This window comes from Dermacentor andersoni, chromosome 4 (assembly GCF_023375885.2).
Source record: "Dermacentor andersoni chromosome 4, qqDerAnde1_hic_scaffold, whole genome shotgun sequence".
Lineage (NCBI taxonomy): Eukaryota > Metazoa > Arthropoda > Arachnida > Ixodida > Ixodidae > Dermacentor > Dermacentor andersoni.
The window spans coordinates 120,193,419-120,219,522 of NC_092817.1; the positions used below are offsets into that span (position 1 = coordinate 120,193,419).

General features: G+C 46.4%; 1 protein-coding gene across 3 annotated transcripts in view; it reads right to left on the reverse strand.

Annotated features, from left to right (window-relative positions):
* LOC126537545 (DNA damage-regulated autophagy modulator protein 1-like) overlaps positions 1 to 26,104 on the reverse strand; it is a 106,544-nt gene that overhangs the window by 54,166 nt on the left and 26,274 nt on the right. For all 3 annotated transcript variants that reach the window (XM_055074351.2, XM_050184646.3, XM_055074352.2), the window contains exon 2: positions 24,392 to 24,532. The gene's annotated coding sequence lies outside the window, so the exon portion shown is untranslated. The remainder of the gene's footprint in view (positions 1 to 24,391; positions 24,533 to 26,104) is intronic.

The following is a 26,104-nucleotide window of genomic DNA, read 5'->3' on the forward strand; positions in this document are numbered from 1 at the left end:
CCGTCCGTCCGTCCGTCCGTCCGTCCGTCCGTCCGTCCGTCCGTCCGTCCGTCCGTCCGTCCATCCATCCATCCATCCATCCATCCATCCATCCATTTGTCTATCTTGTGGTCTCAACAATTCGCCTTTCGCAAGGTAGTAAACCGGATATTCATCTGGTTAGCCTCCCTTACTTCCCTTTGCACGCTTTCTGCCTTTAATGAGCTTTGTGAAAATACATTTCGCCATTTCCGGTTAAATACAGAGGCAGAAAACAAAAAGAAAAGACAACCCACGTATTTTTGGAAATTGAGTTCGTGACTAGGTTTCGGCGCGCACGATCACTCTTCATCTCTCTCTATATTTATTTTTATTTTTATTTGCAATGATTGATTGGATGCCATGAAAACACCTAGGTTACCATGTAACAGACAGGAACGACAACTAGAGGCGGAAGTTGATAGGCAGTCTGTTGTCTGCGATGAAAGACGAGAACGACGCATGAAATTGACACCGAGTCCTGTATTTAACTACCTATCGACATGTGATTACAAGCGCAACTCCATATTGATGACGAGGCGATGTGCCAACCAACTGCCAAGAACGCTCTTCATCCCGATCACTTACTTCTTAAATAATTTCGTCGTCGTCGTCGTCGTCGTTGTTGTCGTTGTTAGATTTAAAGTGGTGGAGTGCTGGACGTCATTAATTGACACCAGCAAATTCTTCGTGCAGCATGCTCACCTTCAAAGAAAAAATTTGGAGGATGCCTAAGCTTGGCCTTTAAGAGTGGAACGCGATAACATTCAAAGATCCCTGACTACTTCTTACACTTCCCGATAACTGCAGCGTATCTACGTTCGCGGCGAACGCTATGCACGGCCTCTTGTGTGGGCCGCGATACGGTGGAGGCGAGCGCCATCTGGAAGTTTTTCAAGGAAACGGGCGCGCCGCTCCATGGACTCCGAGATATACACGCACCGGCGCGCGCAAATGGCGGGCGCCGCAGCCGGTCTAAGTACGGTAGAAACGCTGGAAAAAAGGGATTTCTTTGAGTTGTCGCGTTACAGAATATTTTCTCGTATATTCGAATTACAATCCGACGATGTGTGTAAGTCGTACTTTACGATTTTTGTACGTAGTTTAGCTTGAGAAATACGATTAGTTCAGTAACTTCCTTGTGCCACATGGAGAGCCTGGGTATGGGTGGTCCGAAAATAATTTTTGAAGGAACAACGTCCGATGCTACACGCCAGACGCCAACGCCGACACCGGATTGTCTGCGACCGGGGCCCTCAACGCTGTCACGTTAAACACAGTGCTTATGTTCTTATCGCATGGAGAAGGGGATTACTTCCTTTGCTTGTACAACCGGGTAGCTTTCTCCGGGGCACACGATTTTGCTGCGACGCGAGGATTACTTACGCGGGAAAGTTGCCAATTATTTTGAGTCCGGATAATTGTCTTGACAGGAATTCTAACATCGTTTTGAATGGGAGCTATGATACGGGGAGCGCAGCTTCCTATATAAGTGATACGAAAACAAACAGCTTGGACTGTCGAAGGCTTGTCTGAAGAATCAAAGCCAACTATAGTATGGCGTGGCTATTGAGGCAGTTCAAGTATATTGATATTACTTCGGATGTAATAGACAAGAGAGATGACCGACAACTATTAAGCTTTCTTTTAGGCTAAAGAGACCCTGCACAGAAACGCCAACTCTGTTTGTATAGATAAATTATTCTTTAAAAACTCTTGCTTTGTTAATTTCGCGGTAGTATATTAATTATGAGGAAAGAAAACGAAGGTCGAGGTTCTATCTTTCTTTAATTTCGCGCCCAAACCAAAGTTCGGGTAGGCCAGCGTGACGTAACAAATTTAAAGTTTCCCTTTATTTTTATTTTTCATAATTTGAGCCACTGTGCTTCAGCGTTGCTAAGTTCAGCGTTTGGCTTATTTAGAATGCAACGTAATCCATCCTTACTTTTAGCTGCGCCAGGCGAAAATATGTGATGTCATGCCGTGTTGGTACGGAATTTTTTACTTTTGTGTGTTTTCATGGCCCACCAAACCTATTAGCGCATTAACTGTGGTATTTTCGGTATCGCGGTAGGTTAAGTTACATATACACGAGGAAATTAATTTTGCTGTCTCGTCATCATCAGCCTACTTATTTCTGTTTCGTGTAACGTGAATGCGCAAGAGAGTTAAAACGAAGCAACGAATACGAATCAGCGTTCGTGACATGCGAAACGACTTGGAATGTTGAACAACATCCGCGCTTTCATGCGAATGATAAAAATATTGCACCGGTAGCATGACAATCAAGAAGAGAAGGCTAGACAACAATTTGGCGCCCGTGCGTTCTTTCACCTTCACCCACGTCTGAGTACTCAAGCGCATTCCCGTTTCGCGGCCGCCGGAATATGACCTTCAAGGCCACGGATCGGTCCCATGACCTTGTGTTCAATAGCAGAACACCATTATCGTTGATTCACCCAGGATGGCGGGAGCATTCAGGAAAAAGAAACTTTAAAGCATACATTAATTCAGGCATTGGGGCTGGTGGTGAGGGTAATGGAGTTCGTACAGGTTGGTGCTCTATAGCCTGGCAGTCTTGACTAGAAATCGTTGTGCCCGACCATCTCCTTTCATGACACAAAAATATGCGCCACTATAGATCCATCAAGTCGGCATCACACACAGAGGTGAAGTAGAATGCGCGACACTCGCTTGCGCACCACCTCCCAGGTACGTTTCGGGAAAACTAACTGTCCTGCACGCTCGTGAGAACACCCTCCTCTTTTCATGCTGTCCAAGAACCATCTTCCCTTTCACTACCGAAGCGCCTGCACGACTTGCATTCAGCGCAACACAGAAAACGATATCGGCCAAACTAAGGCGACGGTCTGCAAAAGAAAAGTCTTACACACTGAGGTACGCGGACGTAATGTTCCCTGAAGGGCTCGCAGTAACCAAGAAGGCAGTTACACGCCTGTTGATTGTCTTTTTTTTTTTGTTTAAGGCACGGAGTTGGTCAATGTCTATAGTGGCACATATTTGCTAAGTACGTATGAGATGCTCATGCGAAAGAGCTGCCTCCTAAGCAGGTCAGACTACACCCCGCGTGCTGCTTCACCACCACCACCACACCAACCACCATCACTACTACATTTTACATATTATACAAACAGTAAGTCATACATTCACTTCCTGTACAGAAATACAGCCCCATTAGCCTGGAAATGTTTGTTATATTCTGGGTGTTTAGCTTTCTAATGAGATATAAAAGGCTAACAATGCCCTCGTGATTACCTTCGAGCGTAAACATGACACGAAAGCTGAAAGGCCAATTCTCCGTAGAGAAAATTGATGCATTGTAGATCTCAAATTTGTTTTTTCAACCAACCGAGAAGTCTTAGCTAATCGTTCAACTACAGAAGGCAATAATACACGTCGGCGTGCAAAAGGCAGCCATTAGGGCATCCCGATTGTACACCCCTCTTTCCGCAAATTATACCATTCTAAACTAAAAAAGAAAACGCAACACTTCGGTGGAACTTCAACACGAGCGCGAGGGCGTTTTTTTCGCAGAAGACGTGTAAACGCTGTTCTGATTGACCTCCCCTGGAGCCGGGAGGCTCTTGGAAGTTTCCTGCAATTATTCCTGGCAGGGAAAACGACGAGACGGTTGCTCACATCTGCAAAGAATGAGTATGACTGCGAGTCATATTTGTGTTTACCACATAGGTTTTTGTAGCGCTTCTTCTTGTTCCTAGAAACATGCACACACAGGATTGTCACCGACGTCAGCGGGGAAAAGAGAAAAAAAGTATCTCTCTCTCTTTCTCTCCGCTTACTGCATTAGTAACAGAGCATCGGTGGCAAGTCACGTACACCGCAAAACAGTGCCTGTAGCTAATGTACGAAGAGGATAAGGTATCAGAGAATAACATGAAGGTGTATCTGACATATCACAGGAAAACGGGGACAATTTGGCCCGCATCAAATCTTTCGACAATATCGCCTTCGTGCATTGTGGGCTGTAATTAAATCTAATGAAAAGTCGCCCTTGCTACACTACTCTGGTTATAGTTTAAGTTACATAAACAAAAAGTTGTGGCTTCCGCCAAAGGTGTCTGTAAACTTATGAGGTTTTCCTTGAGGACCAGTGAGGTCAAAATACAAGCGAGCGCGTTTATACGTTTCACATTACAATATTCTATGGTCCCCATCTAGGCAAGAGTAACAATATTTGTCTTTTTCACTGTTCACTCTCATCGGGAAAACCCGCAGACTGCTACACGATACAAAACATTTCTTGATTTCTCGTGGAATTTCTCTACGTGTCTGTAGTGCTGTTGTTGTGAATGTCTGCTAAATATGCGGTAAATATTCTGCGAGGTTTCTTTTTCCCTATCACTCGAAGGGGTGAGATCATAGCTTTTCTCAGCTTGATGTCGATCAACCAGCTCGTGTGAGGTTGGCCTCTTCGTATTAACATATAACACTTCTCACTACGGCTCTGTCGGCAACTATTGTATAGTGTTTGACATTCGCTTGGCTGACATTCGCAGATGCCACCAGGGACTGAATTCTAAAATATCGTTCGTTAGTGTTCTTTACCCCCTTCGCTAATATAGTATGTCCAGCATCAGAATCGGCTGGAATTTTGTTTTATGAACCATTCTAACGTAAGAGATTTATTTACAATACGCGACCAGGTCTCTAGATCCCTGCGTCTGCCCTGTTTTGTGTTAAGGGAACGTGCGTCCTCTTTTGTATGCTACCGCAAGGAAGACCAACCATACTTTCATCTAATGCATGCACCCCTATATGTTTATAGCGTCCTGTACGTAACTTCATGATTAGATTACATTGATTAGTTTGAGCGCATCAATGGCCGCACAACGGCATTTCTTCCTTCTCGGTGAGAGCGCACAGCTTCGCAAGCAGATTTTAGCAGGAACACACTGAAGGAGAGCTGCTGAAAACTGATCTGATCGCGTTTCACGCTTCGTTGCAAGACGCCTAAGAGAAATCCGACCAACGTTGGATTCGAAATGCATGCCCGGCTCACGAGGTCACAAATCTTTCTTTAAGGCCACCACAAACCTTAAAAAAAGCATCGCACACTAAATAGCATAGTGTCGGATCTTGTTAATAGGCAAGTTGTAGACGGAATACAGAAAGGTAGCCAAATAAGTGGTAAAATAGCAAGTCAGGTAAACTTTCATCAGACCTCGGCACACTTTTTTACCTTTCCTACTGAACATATAACCAGCTGCCTTCAGGGCCATTTTGTTGACTATCGCTGACGAATATCCCGATGAGCTCACTCATACCAAAATCGAGCGGCGTTGTTTATTACACCGAATGGAACTTGATAAGTAATTAAGGTAATATTTGCTCTTAGAAAGACCGAACGAAGTTTGCGACTCCATTAGTTTGGAATTGGTGCGCCAGGCGAGTGCTTCCTCGAACTGACCGCACAAAGGGGCGAGTTATGGTTTACCGGGTTCCACCCAATCAGATTACGTTGACTCCGTATAAAAGAGCGCGTGCAATGAGTCGAACTAAACAAACCTATGTCTTGCTCCATCAATGCTCGTCGGTCCGATATGATCAGCCCAATGAGAGCGCCAGTCGAGTCCACTTTCACTTCCTTCTTTCGAGATAGACAAAGTGACACCTGTGGCCACCCCATAATTTACTCTGCCATTAAGCGCGATGGTTGCGTAACATCACTGGCTTGCAACAAATGTAGCCTAGCAATCCGACCGAGCATACATTTAAAGGAAATTTCGTACGTGTTGCAAGTCACAACACTTCGGACAATGTCGACTCACAGCTCGACCGCACAGTTTTCGAACGTTGTCACTATCACTCTGCAGAGCGTTGTGGTCTCTTTAGATCACGTAATATCTCGCCGAAAACTGTGCCAACAAAATTCGACAACGCGCAAACGAAATTAAAGCGTCGCACCTACACCGGTCTTTCCCAGCCTATCTTATACAGAACAACGGAAAACCCGCGCGCCTGGCGCTACATTATGTAGAATTGAAAATTGCCGGCGTCGATCCGTTGACGCGGAGTGCATTCTTAACCGAAAGCATATGCTCTCACAAAAATCAAAAAGCTCTCGCGGCGAATGAGGCAGGGCGAAAAAAAAAACACGAAGAAGCATTGTTGTTTGCTCACGTGGCCGCAAATGTCGATGGTCGCCGAGCCGCGCTTCTTTGGCGATGCGGGGAGGGATTTCGGTTCAATCCGGAGGGATGATCGCAGCACCCGCTGCCGCCGCCGCGAAAGCGATAAAAAAAAGGAAAGCGCTCCACCACTTTCGCACCGGCGGCGGCAGCAGCCGACAAACAAGCCGGTGAGAGTGGTCGTGCTTACGTAAGTTCCCGTAGGCCACTACCGGTGCCACGCGATTGGTCCGTCGTCTCCGCGCGACGTGCAAGGCAATCGGGTCCCTCGCGCTACCTTGTCGAGCGGCCAAGAGGAAAGGAAAAGAAAGAAAAATGGCGGCGTATGTACGGCGACCGAGAGTGAACGTGTTCGTGTGTGTATGTATATGTGTGTCCAGGTGCTGGCTGTATAAAGAAGTATGAGGAACGGCGGCGCCATACATATATTCTCGCTTCCCCTCCAGGGCGCGCATCGCCGCGGACGGCTTGAAAAGCGCTTGCGGCGGAAAACTCCCAAGCGTGAGACTCCGAGTAAATAGAAATGTGAACTTCGAAAAAAAAAAGCACCGTGTCGACACTCTTTCTCTGTCCAATAAGGCATCACCCGAGACAACAATATTTGCGCGGTTGGTGTCAAAAGTTAGCGGGGCACAGCGATCTCGAAAGAACGTGAATATTTCCTTGGCGTACATGGCCACGCAGCCCCGAATTTTTATTTACAAGCTGGAAGAGCAGAAGCAGACAACGCAGCGTCGTACTGTTGCACTCTCTGCAGGCAAGAACTACACGGACCCACCACGGTGGCTTAGCGGCTATGGCGGTGCGCTGCTAAGCGCGAGGTATTGGGTTCGATTTTCATCCGTTGGGGCAACATTTCGTCCCGGGCGATAACGCTCGCGTATCGGGCACAAGGTGCACGTACAAAAAAAAAAAAAAGACCCTTCAGGTGGACAAAATTAATCCGGAGTGCAGCATTACGGTGTGCCTCATAAACATACCGTGGTTTTTTGCGAGAAGCAAAGTTCTTGGGAGTCTCGCCTCACAGCTCATCGGACCAGCTAAGCCGTTCGAGCTCTTCTACCGTACCTGAGGGCGACAGACTCGAGTTCCCGACTTTAGACATGCTGCGACTGGCTGTATTGTATGTGAGAGAGCGATCAAAATTAGAACGACAGAAAGCTGAGCTAGTTGGTAAGGATTCATAATGCAAAGAAGGGGTAAGGCGTGCTGGCACGGACACAAGAGAAGCAGACAACACGGACGCCCACTATCAACTGAAGGAAGCATTGAAGCGAAAAAAAGAAAGAAGACACAAAACTCATCTGTGCATGTCTGCACACCTTACCCGTTATTTGCATTATGCGATCAAGACTCACATCTCTCTCTCTTTCACTCCCCCATCCCCTTCCTCACGAGTAGCGTAGCAAACTGGACAAGGTCTGGTTGACCTCCCTGCCTTTCCTTCCTCCTTTCTCTTGGCGAGTAAAGCTCCAAAATTAATTTTTTAGTTTAGCAACTGCGCCATAACACCTATTTTTTCATCAGACCCACGCTCCGTTAACTGTTACCGCCGACTGTGGAAATCTTGCTCGCTTTGTATAGGAAGGTGTCTTATAAGACAAAACTGTGTGTACAAACCCATCACGTATGCAGGCACTGGATGTATTGTATTTACAATGTCAATGAAGATGTGTTCGACACGCCTTGGAGATATGGCGGACTACCTATAAGAAAGCGCAATTCGAACGCGTAACCTTGTACGTCTCAAAACAGTGGCATGCGCAGAATGCATGCACGAGGACCGCCGTTGGCTAGGGTGGAGGACGTGGGTCAATCTAGGTCGTCGGGGCATCTAGAGCTATCGGTGTATAAATCCTCAAATGGGCGTACGCGCGAGCTCAACCCGTCTCGACTGCAGCGTAAGGGACCGAATGCCGCGCGACCTTCGAGGAGAAGGAAGGGCGGCCTCCAACCAAGGAGCTTTCACTCGAATTTATATGGTGGCTTCGGGGCCAAAAGCTTGCAATGAGGACTTTGGAATCAGAAACAGAGTTGCTGCCTGCCGCTATACAGCTTCGCTATGCATGCGCAGCCATAGGACAAGAGGCACGAGCGAGGTTGTCACAAGGTTGTCTGCTCCCAACACCGCGGATCATGTGCGAAACAATGCGCATGGATCAGCACGGCCGTGGTGGGACCCGTTATGCAGAGGGAGACTGGGTGCTTAAACCGTTCGACAAAAGTTGTCAATGCTGACATATGGTACGTGAGAACGAAGAAGGTCCAGCAGTTTCGCACACATTTGAACCTAAGCAATGTGTTTCCTTCCGCCCGGATAGCGCCAAATATTTGCGTCACCATAAACTCGAATCACGTAAGAACAAAGTAATTAAGCTCGCCGTGAAAATATGATACGTTTCGACGTATACTTACTCTCCACGAGTGGTCAGGTGCTATTCCACACCACGATATGCCGCAATTATTTTATTTTGTTGATGGCTGATAAGTTTGCACTCGAATTTGTATGAACATGGCGGTTGCGCGACCTACGTTTGCAATAGGGACTTTAGAATCGGAAACAGAGTTTATACCTCTTTCGTTGCCTATGTCCCGTCTGTAACCTGCTTTTGGAACTTTACTATGCGCTATACCGACTCACCCATGTTCACACCGTTTTGAAGACTGACATGACAGCACTTAGATACCATATTCTGTTGAAAACGTGAGAATACTGGCGCTGCGGTAACCGCAGGTTTGAGTACCAATTTTTAACTCGCCTATTGCAAGGCTCTCCTTTTACAAATGGGGAAAGTATTTCAGGCGTTTTAAATAAAACTACCTCGGTCGGCAGCCGCGACAAATGGATCGCGCAGCGTCCCACAGACATTTGACATTTTAGCGGAGCGTTTGCCGTCCGCTCTGCTCAGACCGGTGTATCCTAAGAATGCGCATACAGCAGGTCAGCTCGAGCTTGAGCTACTGGTTGTATGCACAACGCTCATGCCGGCGGCGGAAAGCAGAGCGCTGCCGTCGTTTCACTACAGAGCCGACTGAGCAGAGCGTGAGTATGCGTACGCTAGGCTTCTTAGTTGTTTTGCAGCGAAGCTAACTACGCGTCGCTCGCTTCTCCTGGAGGCGCACTCGTTAAAAATGATGGGAGGCGATTCAACGTATAGTTGAACTTAATGAAAGACAATATGTTCCTGGGTGAATTGTTGAGTGAAAATGGGGAGCATGAACCGTATGATTCACTACGAGAGCCGCGCCGGAGCGACAACGTTTGATGGACATCATTTATAGGTGGAATCGTATTCCAACATTTTGCCCGCAGTTATCATCACCATCGTCGTCGTCGTCATCATCGCAATCATAATAATATTACTAATAACGATAATCATCATTACCATCATCGTCATTATTATGATCCCCAGCGCAGCTCTCAGAATAAATAAATTATATGGTTCATCATCATGATCATCAGTCACCATTATCAGCTCTGTCAGATTTTTAGACTGCACAATCTTCGGGAACCGCCCACAACAGATTCTAGAAACAAACGTCAGAAACAGACATACCCGATACAGAAAAGTGGCGGTAAATCTTCAAGGAAGACATTGTCTACAAAAAGTGATATCGGCGCAGTTCTCTGCAGCCACCTGAGTGCGTAAAATACGAGCGGACAGAAGCGCAACTCAAACAATGCTGAAACTGACCATAGGCAATTGCCAGAAACCGGCTGCAGCTCATTTCGCTGGGCTTGCTTGTTTGACATCACGTGGTGCAAGTGCTAGGGAGACAGGAACACGAGACGAAGTGAACACAACATGGCGCTCATCCGCGCCCTGTTATGTCTTCCTCGTCTGGTGCTCCTGCCTCATAGCACGGGCATCGCATTACGTGGAAAGCCGGCTATCTGTTTGAGTCCAGTTTCGGTTAAACTAAAGGGACGTTCACCCTGTGCTGCCCCTCACAATATATAATCCACAAAATAATAGCAGTATGGCTACAATTTTACAAGAAATTGCGTGGGTCCTACGCATTGTGGGAATGGGTTTAAGGGAAGCTTTGATTTGCGAGGAATGAAGCTCTTGTTCAGCTACAATTTGCAAGTATAAGCTATTTAGAGCCTCGCTGCATAGACACTGTAATCTTTGAACACGTTACAGCGCCACCACTAGCGGATGACTAGACGAGCAAAAAAAAAAAAAAAAAGGAAACCAGAACCCATTTCACGATGACCCAAAGCGCCTTGCTGTTTCGCACTTAAAACTTCAGTCGTTTAAGGATATCTGGTTAGGCATTACGTACATAGAACGAAATTGAACAACACGTTGACAATTCCTGGACTTGCCACAACTTGAGTAAATTTGTTTTTACGGGAGACGTTCTCAGTCTACACGTACACGTACGCATAATCACGGTCGACTGCGACAATGCGTACTTACGGGTCCTGCATGGGTGCTCGTCTCCTTCTGTTAACAAAAGGCTCATTACCGTACGCGAAACCATGGCAAAGAAGCACGGAAGTGTGGCGATATCAGAAGTGTACGAGAGGATGCTCAATCGTTCTAGCTAACTTATGCTCGGAACTGTTCACATCGGATTTTTATTGGCGCTAAACAACTTTTTTTCAAGACTGAGTAGCCTAATCTGTAAAATATTCATTCATGTTTGGTGGACAACCATTTATTTGCTAACGACATTGTCGGCACAACATACGAATTCGCGCTTTTCCTTATTGGTGCTTCGGGATATGCCGACATCGCACATTGTAGAAGAATAATTTTTCAGGTGTGCCACGCCACACTTCGCTACATATGTGCGACACCTTATCCTATACAATGAATAGAGTTAGCCTTTCCCTTTTTTCTGCGGTTCCGACATTCGACTGCGCTGAGATGGCACTCAGCCTGCACTCGCATGGCTTCGTATGGCATCGTGGGGTATCGGAGCCTGTAGAGCCACTTCTAACTGATGCAAACGGTCTGTGCAGCACGCGGACAAGTTCGACAGAATTTCACCGGGAAACGCTTCGCTCAACCTACGCGCAAGCTTGTGGCGCTCGAATATGTAGGTCCCACTTATGACGGCTAAGGAAAGATGACAGTGGAATGGCGACGACAATATGACTAGAATTGAGTGACGACGCTGGAACAATAACGACTTAATTACGATGATGGAACGACCACGACGACGTCCCGCGATGCAATGACAACGAAACGACGACAACGGCATTATAGCAATGGAGTGACGAAATGACGACTGCCCGATGATGACGAAATTATGACGACGACGACCGAATGATGACGATGGAATGATGAAAATGGGGGAATGTAGACCATGATGGATTGAAGAGGATGAATAACGAGGTCAGAGTGAAGATGACTGAAGGATGACGACGGCACAGTAATGAACACAGGGAAATGGGATGAAGTCGACAATATGACGATGACGAATTGAAGATGACGGCACGATAACGAGGGCCTGTTAGTGCTAGAGGACTAGAAGGAGGAGAGAAAAGAAATGTAGGGAGGACAAACAAACGGGTGTTCGGTTCGCTACCCCACGCAAGGACAGGATGTTAAGGTATGAAAAGAAATAAAAGAGAGCGACGGAGGCACTAGCAGTGCGATTCATCTCGCCCACTTCATGTCAGCGCTTACGTACGTCACCTACCACCCCATGGCCGTCTCCGTTGGCACTAAATGCGGTTCCAGTTGGCACTATGTGCGGACGGCCTTATTGTGCGATAACGCAGCAGCCAGCAGCGAGCACCCACAAAGTAAAGGGAAAAGGCCAAGAAACCCTCGGTTAAAAAAAAAAAAAGAAGATATTTCAACGGCAGCCCCATTTGTACCAGCGATCATAAGAAACGCAGCAGTATAAGCGTTGTCGGGGTAACCGCTACGAGGGCGCAGCGGAGGTATATCTTATGGATCTAAACCCCCTCACAAACATTCCCAAAAGCTTTATTAAGTACCCCTCTGCTTTCCTTATATCCATCCGGAGCGAGCTCACTTCCTGTCCCGTCCTTTCAATAACCTTGCAGGAAATCCAGGTATACCATACCGATCGAAGCGGCCCTTGCGGCATACGGAACTGGACTACGTGTTTGAGCATGATGTGTTTCTGGAACTAGCCTGTTTACAGATAAAATAATTTGCACCTTCCAACCCTCGAAGATCAACTATGGGCCGTCCAGCGGGCCGAGGATGCCGCCAGGACCCAAGAACTCCTGGCCGTCACCTAGGCGGGGCCTTTGGCCCTGCCCACCAACTCTCAGGCCACACAATAAAGTTCTTTCCTCCTCCTCCTTCCAACCATCCACCACGGTGGCTCCGTGTCTATGACGTTGTAATGCAAAAGAATGAGGTGGCGACCGCTCTCCGATGCATACAGAATGCTAAAACGCGCCTGCACTGGAATCTTTGTGTAATGCATGGAGACCAATGTGGTCGAAGCTCATATATTTCCCCAGAGCATTTCGCATATCCTGGCGATTGAAGATTCCATTAGCTACTAACCGAGGGTCATTTTCTTTCACAGTATCATCGTCCTACGGGCCACAAATTACCGTCGATGAACTTTCCCAGCGTTTCAACCTTGTATTATGGCTGTGTTGCGATATGCGCCATAGGCTGCTAAATAGACTGCTCAGCAGACAGCGATCGTTTTAAGTCTAGTTTCAATACCGATGAAGCAGGCAAGAAAGATACCTTCACGAAAACAGCATCGAAGTCAAAACTGATGGAAGCTACTTTGCTGTCCAAGAAAGGTGGCGGCTAAGCAGAATGCTCGGAAACTCGGCAGGTAGGTGTCCTGGTTACCCGGTTGCGTCAAGCCGCGCGCGTGTCTAACGAAACTTTCATCTTAGCAGTCAGGGTAGACTCGTCTTGAATGCTCTCCAGAATTGGAACATTCCCCACTATCTCACCATTTCCGTCACCTCACTACGTATGTCGTCGAATAAGGAAAGACAAGGAAACTTATTGGAAGTTTCCTTGTGCGGGATACAGCACGCCCACGATCGCATCGATGAAAAAAGAAGTAAACGAAGAGCAACAAAAAGGCAAAGGTAGAAGGGGTTTGGCGCTATGGATGGGAGGCTGACATTTCACCGGCTGCGTCGATACATTGGTCAAGCGTTCGTAAGCGGCTACAAGAAAAATATTTGTTTGAAAATAAGTAGAATGGAAACCTAATACTCTTCCCTTTTTTTTTTCTTTTTTTTGTTATACCAACCGGGACTCGGCTAAATGGTTGCGATGTCACAAGTTGAGCTCTCTATTCTACAGTTACCTATCCTACGCATTACACGGCCAGCCCAGCTCAACGTATTTTCCCCAATGTCAACTAGAATATCGGCTATCCTTGTTGGCTCTCTGATCCACACCGCTCTCTTCCTGTCTCTTAATTCTACTCCTAACATTTTTCGTTCCATCGCTCTTTGCGCGGTCTTTAACTTGTTCTAGAGCTTCGCTTTGTATGCCTCCGTGTTTCTGCCCCATATGTTAGCACCGGTAGCATGACAGATTACTTCGCACATGGTATAATAAAGCCATACTTAAGAGAGAGAAAGAAGAAAAGGAAACAAAATATTGCGGGTGGTTTGCTATCCTACCCTGGTGGAGAGGGTAGGCAAAGCAAAATGAAAAAGAAAGAGAAAAGTGAGAGGGGGGTGCACACGTATGAAGAACACGAAAGAGAAGTAGAAAGACTTCAGTTTTTTTCAGTAGCAACTTTTAAAAAAAAAAATGCGCTTAGCACTGCTTTGTTCTTGCTCAACTTTAGCATTCCGCCGTGTACGTCCTGTGGCTTATATTGGAGTGTCCCGCATTCGTCAAACAACGTGCACTGCCAATAAGGACAATGGACTGATTGGACTCAAGCGTATGACCATTGACGATTCCCTGTTTCCGAAAGGGAGTGCTACTCAACGCGACCAGGCCCATAGAGCCTTGCTAACTTTCATGCAGAAAACTGATTTGGCATCTCGTTTATAGACATTTCTACCGTGTTCATACTTTCTTTTGTACGTGTCTCTGTTGTTTGTTTATTTCGTATTTTCTTTCCTACTTCTTTGTTTCCCATTGTCTTCCCCTCTTCTCTTTTTATTCCCTCCTCCCGACAGAGTCGGCAGGCGTTGTGCCCCTCTCGGTGGCAGTTGTCAGCTTGCTCCCTCCCTGTTTCCTCCGTGTGTTTGTTTTCATATCTAATAATAAGTATAATAATATTATTAATTAGCATGTAACATCTAAATTTGTAGTCCGGATTGTTGAATTTAGCACTGATACTTGTCTGACTTGTTAAAGAGAATGCCCAGTTGTCTTCGCCGCCACCCCTCCTTGTAAGTTATATTGAGAACATGGCGGCTATGACGTAACACCATGGCTTCCGGATACTGTAGTATACTTGAAAGCATGGTCTTCTATATTTATTTGTATTAGCTACTGAAGGGTGTATTGTGGATGTCAAGAGAGGCACATACAAATACAACTACTTCACATCATTTTGTTACAAATTAAGCAAGTAAGAGCAACGAGCGCAATTGTGAACAATCCGGACCTTAAAATTCGATGCCAAAACGAAATCTGAGTAAGAACATGGCCAAGATATTCATTCCAAAGGCGAGCGTCAATGGTGGTCCAGACGTTCTGGAAGCGAGCGATATTCCTGGAAAATGTTTAGTAGACTAGTTATCGTCTTTGTAAGCTCACCATATGTGTTTTATTTGACCCAACTGTGTTACATATTAAGCCTGACTTCATGTGGCTTCCAGGGAACCTATATCGTGTTTTCTTCTGTGCCTTGATTTTTTGTGGTTATGCGACTCGATTTTAAGGTTGCATGTGTTCCACTTATTATGCATCATGACTTTCAGATAACTGTGCGCTCGACCTGTTTAAAATACTTGACTTGAAGTCGGCTTGACAAGGTCCTAGTCACGCGTGACCAGGACCGTTTCAGGCCCTTGCCTTTTGTCTGGGCGCCCTCTTTTCGTCAAAAAGGAATAAATTGTCACCTTCACTTTGAAGCTTGGACACATGTTTACTTGATTTTTTTCATGCCTGCACCTTTCATTATATGTATTTCTATGCAAAATTAAGTAACCGGTGCCAAATAGAGGCCCCAACATCTCCTGAACATCATATGTGACGAAAAAGGGCAGCTGTAGGCGCAATGTCGTTTTACAGCGAATCTCTCAAGAGTAGCTCAACATCCGTCTTCGGACGTCAGCGAACGACGCCTATTTAACCAGTAATACCTAATTGTTTGCAGCGTCGGGCGATGCTGCTCCCACGTGGAAGGTAAGCTAGAAGTTTTACAGCCGTGCATGGGGGTGAAAGCTGATGCCGTGATGTTGCAATGCAGACTGCGTGGGAGTCGTTTCTAAGACCAGCGAACCACGAACGCGCTCGAAATCAGCAACTTGGCCGTCAAATGATACATCAAAGACAACTGATAAGGCATAACTAATACATCAGATACATCTAGGCTATCTTTAGTGGACCAGTTTTAAGAGACGGATACACATCAGCGAAGAAGTTTTTTTTTTTAACGAAGAAACACAAATAGCCGTAATCAGTAAGTTTGGGTGTGTGTGCGGGGGGGGGGGGGGTAGCAACATCGTCGTTCTGTTACACTACACTCGTCGCTGTTACTTTGAGTTAAAAAGCTTGAGTGGGTCAGAGAACACACGTAAGGACGATTGGCGTGAGGGCTCGGCATTCCTCCACGAATACTTCGTGACGACCACGATATGATGGAGTATCTGTCGTCGAGGCTAACATTTCTTCTTTTAGAACAGAAACATTGTGTCTCATTTAAAAGAGCCGGGTGACTCACTTTGGCAAGTTGGAGAAATTCATGGCATACAAACCGTCAAAATGGACAAACCTACAGTCAAACTTGTGACGTATGACTGACATTAAGGCTGTTGCATTCTGGCGGTGAAACTGAACAAGTGTGGCCTTCATTTGACATTCTAATAATTCCAGTGGAAGCCAACAAAAACAAAGGCAATAGCCGAGTCATTTGCCACAACAAGGAAGTAAGAAATATACGATTGGTGTCTCTGGCTCTACTCTACTCTCAGCCATGCACGACCGGACGTTATCGCACATTACCCAAGTACACATAAGCGCCGATTCCTTAGGCGCCACTAAACAGCTGAGGCGAATCACTATAGCTACACTACTCTGTCAGTAAATACACGAGCTTCACAATAAGTCACCTTTCAACACACACCTACACTGGCTACAAGGGCACAGCTCTGACCTTTTCAATGCCATGGCTGATAGCAAGGCACACGACAACACGAAGACCATGCATCCACTGGAGATTCTTGTGCCAAACTCGTTTACAACTTTCCTTGCCCAGAAAGATTTCCTCCGAAGAAACACACTAGCTCTTTTCCTTTCAAATATATGACGCTTATCCCAGAATGTGTTCGCTCCCTCCCCCGAAAACTCACAAGGGTGGAGGAAGTTTTACTGAGGAGGTTAGGCACCGGAGTAGCCCTCACTCCTGATGTCACCTGCAAGTTAAAGGGCTTCGTTAAGGACGACGACGCCGTCCCCAGCTGAACGACCTTGGCACAAGGCACCGACGTGTGCCATCTGTTGTGGGCGACTGCCCAGGATTACGACACATCCAGGAGCACTTGTTCAAATGTTCAGGCCTCCGCCGGGATCGGCATGATGACTTAAGCATGTTGAATAAAGATCATTGTCACTACAGAGCATTACTGGGCTTCCTGCGCGATGAGTGTTTACATTGATATTCATATTTAAAGGTTTTTCGTTCTTCTTTTGTCTTTTTTTGACTATGCTGTCAGGCAGCCCTACTCGGAGCCATAATATATTATAAAGGAGATGACTTGAACCAGTAATTTCCTCAAATGCAATTAGTTCTATTGGCACTGTGTGAATTTTGGCGTCTTCGCAGTATTCGTTCCAATGCAACTGACTTCGGCATACAGTGTGCCATCGAAGTTACCTTGTGTCAAAACAACGATAAAGATATTATTAGTATTTTTAGGTTTCTTCTTGTCCTGTGCCCTTTTGTTCGTGCTGTTCTGCAGTTCTTATTGAGAAATTAGGTGGGGTCTTTTATTAACCATTCATTCTTTACTAAATCAATGTTATTGCTTATAAGATATTTTCCCCAATACACGTCATTATGATCCTGTCGGAACTAGAATTTACGTGTATGCGAAGAATAAATCCCTCTGCAGCTACGACAACGAAGATCTACTGTAACTACTGCTGCGATGAATTGTGGTTGAGCGTCAGTTTAATGTGTCATTCGTCCTAACAGCCCATTTTTCTACTACTCTGAAATAAACAGTTGCCATTAACCAAGTCAAGAAAATAAAAACAGAATGGAATCGGTGTAACGGAGAAAAGCCGCCGTACTACGACCAATGTGCTCATCGGCTGCTCAGTTACGGCCTTGGCACTGATAACGGTTAGAGAGCAATAACCTTATTCGACGTTTTATGAATAGCATTGCATACACGTATTGCTTCCATCAAGTGGATGTAGCCACTGAGGTACGAATAGCCAGTAGTAGACACCTGACGTCGACGGTTCATAGAAATTTTTTTGATTGACTTTGATCCTTGATTGGCGTCACACTAGCGAATACGCTGATTCCTTGTATTTTGTAGAGGCTATAGCAAGCCGTGAGAGTTGATGAGATTCGTGCAACCACAAGAAAAAAATCAAAACATGGGGAGACAAAAATCAAGCCTTACCAAGAACTATGTGATCCAGAACATCGAACGTAAAAAAATTCGGCAGAACCAATCTCACGGGGACTGTTGATGCCATCGAAACACCACACACACGCAGGCCGAGACGCGTACTACAGCGGGACTCCTCTTTCGTGCTTCCCTAAGTACACTCGGCGCCATCTAGCGCCGCCGCAGCGAAACCTGGGGTGGCATACGAAATACATGGCACACCAGTGCGTGCGAACGCTGAGAAACGCATCATACGGCAATCGGGCTCCTCTCTAGCCTTTCTTTCTGGACACGTCACGCCATCTTGTGGCGCTGGCGGAAAGCTCGCGCGTTGACCTTCGAGACGAGAAGCGTGACGCGCCGTTGCCGGTGCGTTGCCGTACTTGCAGAATTTCGTGCGTAATACTACTGAGCATCACAGAAATTTAAGGGCTATTCTAGAGCTGCGCACACACACACGCACACATGCAGTCTTGAAACTTGCAAACAAAATGTGACTTGGTATAAAAGGTGCCGATTCCTATGATTCCTATGCAGACACATTGCGCGGTCAATATGGTGTCAAAGCTACACTTTATTTATAATCACGTTCATGCAGCTATTAAAAGAGCCGGACGTTTCCAATGCAGAATGAGTATTACATTGTTTGAACAGCCAGATGACTCAAGATGATGAACATGATGAAAATCAAGATGACTCATGTATTTGGACAAGTAGGGCTCAAGAGCGAAATGAAGATATAAAGTTATTTTATTTTTGTTTTGTTCTTTCGCTTTCTTCGGCCTTCTTTCTAGTGCATTTTTCTCCCTTCTCCTCTCCCTTTACTAAGTAGCATATGTAGGTGGGTACGTTTACGCCGGCAAACCTTTCAGCTTTTCAATGAAGAACTCTTTCCCTCGACTGGATGGTCGTCCTATTTCTTGCACTTGCAACGATGTCTGAGCAATTGGCAGTAGTGCAAATAACAACAAGTTAGATAATGTGGATCAATGGAATAGGAGAAAAAAAAACAAGAAAACAAAAAGAGAAATGATAAGTAGGTCCCGGACCTCTTATCACTCCAGAACGCCGCACGGGGAGTCGCTATGCAACACGGGGGAGGAGGGGGGGGGGGGCGGTTTTCAATGGAAAAAAAGAAGAAAATAGATAAAAAGTTTGCTACTAATAAAAGCTGCAGTGCGCTTCTCTCAATACATCACCTATCACAATTTTGTTCTTTTTCTTTTTTGTTGTTTCATCGACGCGTTTGCTGGTTCTGAAATTCTTTTAAGTGATTTTCTCTTGCCTATTAGTTCCCACACGTAAGCATTTTACCTGAACAGGGAGGGTTATAAAGCTTTCCTAGAGAGGGACGTTGATAAACTGTTGTCGGTTACTCAAGTGGCTCAAGATCTCGAGCGGCTGTTATTCTGCTATCGACTTATTTGTGGGCTGCTTCGAAGGGCCAGAAGTCGATGCAGCTAATCAGGTCACTCGACGCGTTAATGAAGGAGTTTCTACATGAGCGACCGCATAATGGCTGGGAATTCAGTAGATCTGGACGTAAGGACATCAAGGACACGGAACGAGGAGAGGGAAAAGGAGAGGTGAACGGTGCAAGGACGCCATACCTCGTGCTCCGCAATGCAATAAACGGAGTAACTGACTGTTCAGAGAGGTTCGCGAGTAGAGCCCTAGCTTTCGGTTTTATTCTTGCGTTCAGTCTACCCTCGTGGAACTCCCAATCATTTGATCTGAAAGTTACTCAGCTGCTAATAATTGAGCACTTTTTCTGCGACTAATGACAGGCTGCGTTTACAGCGGAGGGTAACTAACGGGCCACCGAGCAAAAAGTGGAATCGAAGAAAGGCGCAGCTGCGGCTCTTAATTGTGGTGTTTGAATCTGAGTCGTCTTCCCTGCTCGGCCCCTCAATATCTCCGCACACTTTCTTTTTCTATGCCGCTGCTCTCGCATGCAGGGAAATGCGGGAAGATAAGCTAATGAAAGAGTACTGCACCCTCTTACAGTTGTATGACCCGTGGTGTAATGACCATTCGCTACAATTTAAAATCGTTAACATTGTACTTACCCTTAAGTGGACACTAGGCTACTAGATGACTTTTTAAAAACATCATCTGCCTTTTATCAAATAAAAAGATTTTATTCTATGCGGAGAACTTAAAGGTCGAACTTTCCTGTCTAGAATCTGGAATCTTCCTGTCTAGCCGCGACGCTGTCAATCTAACATCACAGATTTTACGACATCTTAGAGAACCTATAAGGTGTAATCTAACGTTAGAGCAGTTGTTCCCCGAAAGAGATAATTAAAAGAAACACGGCGCACGATACGTTTTTAAGACTTGCGGTTTTCTGTTGTCAGCCCGTTCACAATCGAAGACAGTAGGTCGTGTACCCTATAAGCGTATCCGAAAGGCTCAATATTTGGTTAGTCTCGACCATACCAAGTGGCAAAATATAGAGCCACAGAAAGCAGAGGAGAAGTTAATGGTCACATTTAATTACAATGCAGAAATAACCAGGTAAAGGTAAATGAGATGGAGAAAAAGATAACTTGCCGCAGATGGGAACCGAACTCACGTCCCGCGCATTACGCGTGTGGCAAATTACAAATTGCGCTTTGGCGGCGCCATGCCTCCGGCCACTTTCTTGGTCCCTTACGTAGAATATTAGCCCACGGACTGTCAGCCAGCCCGTTTCACCTTTTGCAGTGAGTAACTTTAACAGAGAGGCAATAAAACGAAACGAGAAAAGCAATACTATCGTTCCTCGAAAAAAATATGGCAATATCACCCGAAGGCCGATGCAATGACCGAGATTACACGGTTTATCGTTCCGCTCGAGCTCCTCGGACGGCGTCCTAGGTGTTCGGGTGCGATATGTTGGCGCGACGCAGCACGAAAGGCCACTTCTGTATAGAAGGAACAGCGCCCCGGCAGCTGCCAGGCGTCTCAGAACGCTGGTTTTATGAGCGCCGACAGTGGCGTTGGAGGCGTCGCACCTCGATGGTAGATGAGGCGACACAGAAGGAAAGCCGGCGGCGTCAGTGAGGGTCCAATTAAATGTTAGATCACATTAGTTTGACTTTTACTGTCGAAATCGGAGAACGCACGCAGGCAGCAGTTAACCAGGAACGCTAGCTTGCCCGCAACGCTCATGCTTGCAGCAGAAGGCAGAACGCTGCCCTCGATCCGACACTGCGGCTTCTGAGCGGTAGCGTTGACGGTGCGTCCACTTCTTCGTCATTTCTGCAGCCAGATTCAACCCGCGTCTCCGGAGACCCTCTAACCATACCGCGCGCGAGCCGCATACGCGCCGTCATTGGGACAGCACGACCACGTCCACGGCGGCGGTGTGAACACGCCGCGAGCGTGCGTATAACGCACTGCGCGCCTCTGGAGACCTTGTACCGCGCAAGGGACGCGTATGCGCGTCTATACAGTGACAGCACGACGGTGGCGGCGAAGGTGGCATTATGGTGGACTAGAATATAGTGGCGCGAACATGTCTCGAGTGTCCATATAACGTCTAACGAAATGAGAGTTCAGTGGCGATCCAGCGGTGAATGCGACATAAATGCGTAAACACGACGTCGCACCTCTTGGACGTCATCGATCTGTGATTTAAATCATGTTCACCAGATTGCCAAGTGTTGTTCGGAAGCTCACTCGACGCACGTTCTGCCTCTTCAAGGAGTGAAGTGCAACTCGCGGTGGTCCGGAGCAGACCACCGCCAGCTGCACATCGAGCCGGTGGGAAACGAACTCGCGTCTTGGCATTACGCAGGCGATGCTCTTACCAAGTGATCCATCGCGGAGCTGTTATGCGGTCCATTTCCTGGAGTATTTATGTTTATCTAGTATAACTAACATTGGGAGTGTTAACCAGCGGAACCACTCCCGGCCTTGGCGGCGCATAGGGAACATCCTTTCTGGCGCAGGCGTTACATATACGTGAACTTTCTGGGCGAATACAAATGGTCAATAAGCCAACACATGCTACCTGAAGACATCAAAGGAGCCGGATTCGAGACCCTTGTCATGTAATGAACGAGAAGAAAGGAAAACGTGTGGCCCGATTTTTATTATTCATAAGAAGTCAACAAACAATGACGCCAAAGACAGCATAGAGGAATCATCTGTGGTTATTAATCTAAATAAGGAAATGATAAGTAAATGGAAATGAAAGTGAGTGAAAAACACAACTGGTCGCAGGTTGGATACCGACCCACGTCTTCGCATTACGCGCTCGATGCTTTTACCAATTACGGTACCACTCTACATATACTTTCAGTAGGCCCAAATGGCTCCCAGTCCCATGGCAATACGATTTGTACTAAAAGAACATAGTCTCACTTCACCGCAGAAAGCGCGTGCTAGTACCGAATGGTACAGCGGAGCATGTGTACATGAATGATGTCAAAAAAGGAGATTATCCAACGCAGCTGAGTAACTTTAGGATAAAAAGCGAAACGATGTGCCGAAAAGGAATACAGAGGAGCGGTTGGTGGCCTAGGCTGTACATGGTATTATGTACTGGAACGTCACCAAGCAAGAAGATAAGCAGAAAAAGAAAGTATCAGTAAGGCACAGATGAAGGTAGCATTCCTGTTCCTTTCTCTTCGTCTTGAGAATTCCTTGACACTTTTCTGGTCTGTTTGCTGCGCCTGCAGCTATATTGAGGCCCTTCAGTGCATTATAGTGGCCATTAATGTACCTCTGTGCCTTGATTTCGCTCTCTGCGAATCCGGCAAGACGCACCAGAGGGGCCCCGGTGTGCCGTTTCATCCAGTCATCGCAGCCCGGTGCGCACCGGTGCGATTTGCCGAATTCACCGTTAATTCGTCCAGTGAGATTCAGACCGTGTCGTCAATCGCCATTACCTTTTTTCTGGCGTACATCCACACATCCGAGATCGCAAGGGGGGCAAGAGCCTCGAGGTGTTTGGATATGGCTTGTCGGCTGAGGCCATTCATGTTGTCGGTGGTCGTCTCGGGCAAGAAGAGATCGGAATCTGTGCGGGCATCCCGCGTTGCAGTAGTCGTATAGCCAAGCAAGGATAGGAGGAAGGCATGGAGATTCCTTCTTTTCACCCTTTTTGTTTTCCTCGCCGAAGTCGCGTGGTCGCTGTCGTCAAAGCTGTAATCCTCCCAAGCGGAGTACAAGGTGCTGTCATTCGACATGCCAACTTGCTTCCTCGTGGCGTATATTGGTATATGTCACTGTCGGAACTATCTTCAGCCGGAATGTCGAGAAGCCTCCGTTTCCATCGTTGGTACAAATGGGGCAGCTTCTTCCACCGTAACTTGTCAGCCCGCCCTCGCATTGAAGGTCTGTACGCCGCGGAGCGATTTCAACACACACACACACGCCATCAACACACCATCACTGCGGGAACAGCATCTCATGTCAGCTTTTGCGTGCGGCAGTTCTAAGCTTGAGTCGATGTATTAACGCTTTGCATTCTGCATTGAAATGAGAACTCGCTAACATATAATGGTCAGTTTGACGCGGCAACGTCATGATGTCTTTCTCATGTAATTAACACGTTAGGTGCTTTGAGGTGATATTCTTCTTGGTGTGAATTTTATGTCATGGTAACTTTCCTGCATTACTGATTTCTATGCGCCTTTGTTTTGAACTCAACTATTTCAGCGTGAGTAGACATTACTGATGCTTGTCGCTGGGCAAGCACTCACTCTGTGCTGTGCATATTATATAGATATTTGCAACATTACGTGGGGTTATTATTATGTAGATCATGGTTTTTAAAACTCTCAGTGGTTGTGAAATGTATTGCACTTTTTCAGTTTTCTTTTCATATATATTGCAGAGTCATTTAATGTATTCTTTTATTTTTATATTTTTATTTCTATTTAGCCCACCGGTGTTACAACTGTACCGTAAGCGGCACGGGCGCTATCGGGGTAGTACCACCGTGCGGTACCGGTGGTATTGGTACCAGTGGTATGAAAACATTCTGGATTTTTTTTTTTTTTTTTTTGCTCGTGACAGCTAGTCTTTTGAGGCGCTCTCATTGAGAAGTTGCGCCTCCCGTCGAAGACGCTAAAGCTGTCGTTTGAGCCTCTTCGGGCCTCTCATAATGAACTATATATGGTTCATACACGCTACTCACACCCGAAACTAGCTCAGCAATACATTTTCTTTCATCAACGTCAAGTAGAGGTTTAATCGCCTTCTAAGTCTCTTTTTCTCCGGCACGTGCTGGAGATAAGCTTATATGGCTGCTTTAACGCAACTTATATTTGTCGTTCAAAGCAAACTTAAGCAGCGACAGTTCGATAGATTCCGCTCAAAGTTTCTCGTAGACGGGCACGGGAATCTCGAGAAACGGATAATTCGCTGCGTGGCGACAGCTCACGCCACTCACAGCTGTGCCGAGTACCAACACACGCGCACGCACGCACACGCACGTGCCTGGATCGACGTGTATGCCTAGCGTACAGGAGTTGCTTACCTGCCGGCCCGTTTGATGATCTATGAGTTGTCCAGCGAGTCATCTGCGAGCGCCTGCTTTCCGGGTGAAGTCGACGGTTGGCTCACCCGGTCGAGCCTGAAGGTCGCCGCGCGGGAGTCGCAGGTCTCGTCCTCGGGTAGCCTACGTGACAGAAAATGAGATCGTTCTCCTACGTGTTCGCAACCCTTTTTAGCCTATTATTATTTCGATCAACGACACAGCTACGGATGCTGTATATTGCGCCACAGCTGGGGCCTTTCCTGTCCTGGTCGTTGCCTTATCGGCTGCGCTCGAAGCCGTTTGAACGCCACTTCAAGGTCCTTCCGCCTTTCCCAGGGAAAGAACAGCGAGAGCGTTACAGTGGACAGAGGGACTGGCGGGGTTCTTTACCACGTATTAGGCTTAAGCTTTCAAGATAGTGTCGAAAGGCTCACTGTTGTTCGTGGCGGGACTCAGTCTATACGTATTTAGAATGTGTATCATCATCTTATGCATCCTGATTATATTTTCTTTGATAAAAATATTTCCCGCAGTACTCGGCAGTCGTTTCGAAAGACCCTAAAGGGCATATTTTTGCTAATAAGCGCTTTCAATTTCCAGGCAATGCTTTCGTGAACCCCCTTGCCAAATATACTCTCGTGTACGCAGCACGGAGCCTATAGAATGCCGCTCTGAAGGCCGTTCGAGACCGCCGTCACTTTCCTTTCAGCCGAATGATATCAACAAACTCTAGGAAAGCTATTGACCGAGTCGCTTTAGTGGCCATGACCAATAGCTGCCAGCCCATAAGCAGCCACATAAAAAGCACGAAACACAATTCAGCCAGCAAAATGATCGAAAATGAAACGCCAAAAGAGAAAGCAACGAATAATTATAGAAAAGAAAGAAAGAAAAAAAGAACGAAAGAATGAAAGAAAGAAAGAAAGAAAGAAAGAAAGAAAGAAAGAAAGAAAGAAAGAAAGAAAGAAAGAAAGAAAGAAAGAAAGAAAGAAAGAAAGGCAATCACTGCACGCCTCTTCACGTCCTCGCCAACATGAGGATAACTTGGGCTCATGGCGATGAAATAATAGTAAAAAAGAAAGAGTCACTGTGTCAAAAAGACAGCTACCCTCTTTAAAACAAGGCGCGCACTCACGCACACGCACATGCACGCACACACACACGCGCGTACACAGACACACACGTACACACACGCACACGTGCACGCACACACAAACGCGCGCAAGATGCACTTACAAGGCAAATACTATTTGCTGAGTTTTATTCAAACGGATTCTTGCGTAAAGTGTATTTCGATGGTTTCACAGCAACGCTACCCGATGAGCGAGTTGGTACATGGTCAACTAATCTGAAAACCAGTGAAAGAAACGCACATACAAGAAGGAAGGAGTACACAGGATGATGCATCGTCCTGTGAACTCTCCCTTTCCTTTTTTTTGTACGCGTTTCCTTCGCTGGTATTAAACTTATTTAATGCTTTCCCGGATCGAGCTACCACGGATAACAGTGTAGGCTCCATAAAACCATGACTATCAAAACTTGTGACCCCGCTAGCCGCGGGCTGCGCTATTCCATAAGCGAGACCTTCATGACTCCGTTATCGAGAAATCAACGTTAAGTACACTGCCGAGATAGCACCCATAGTTTTCTGCCAAGGCGTCATTGAGGGTAGCGAAAGTATAGAACACCGTTCACTTGGCATGAAGGGGGCAA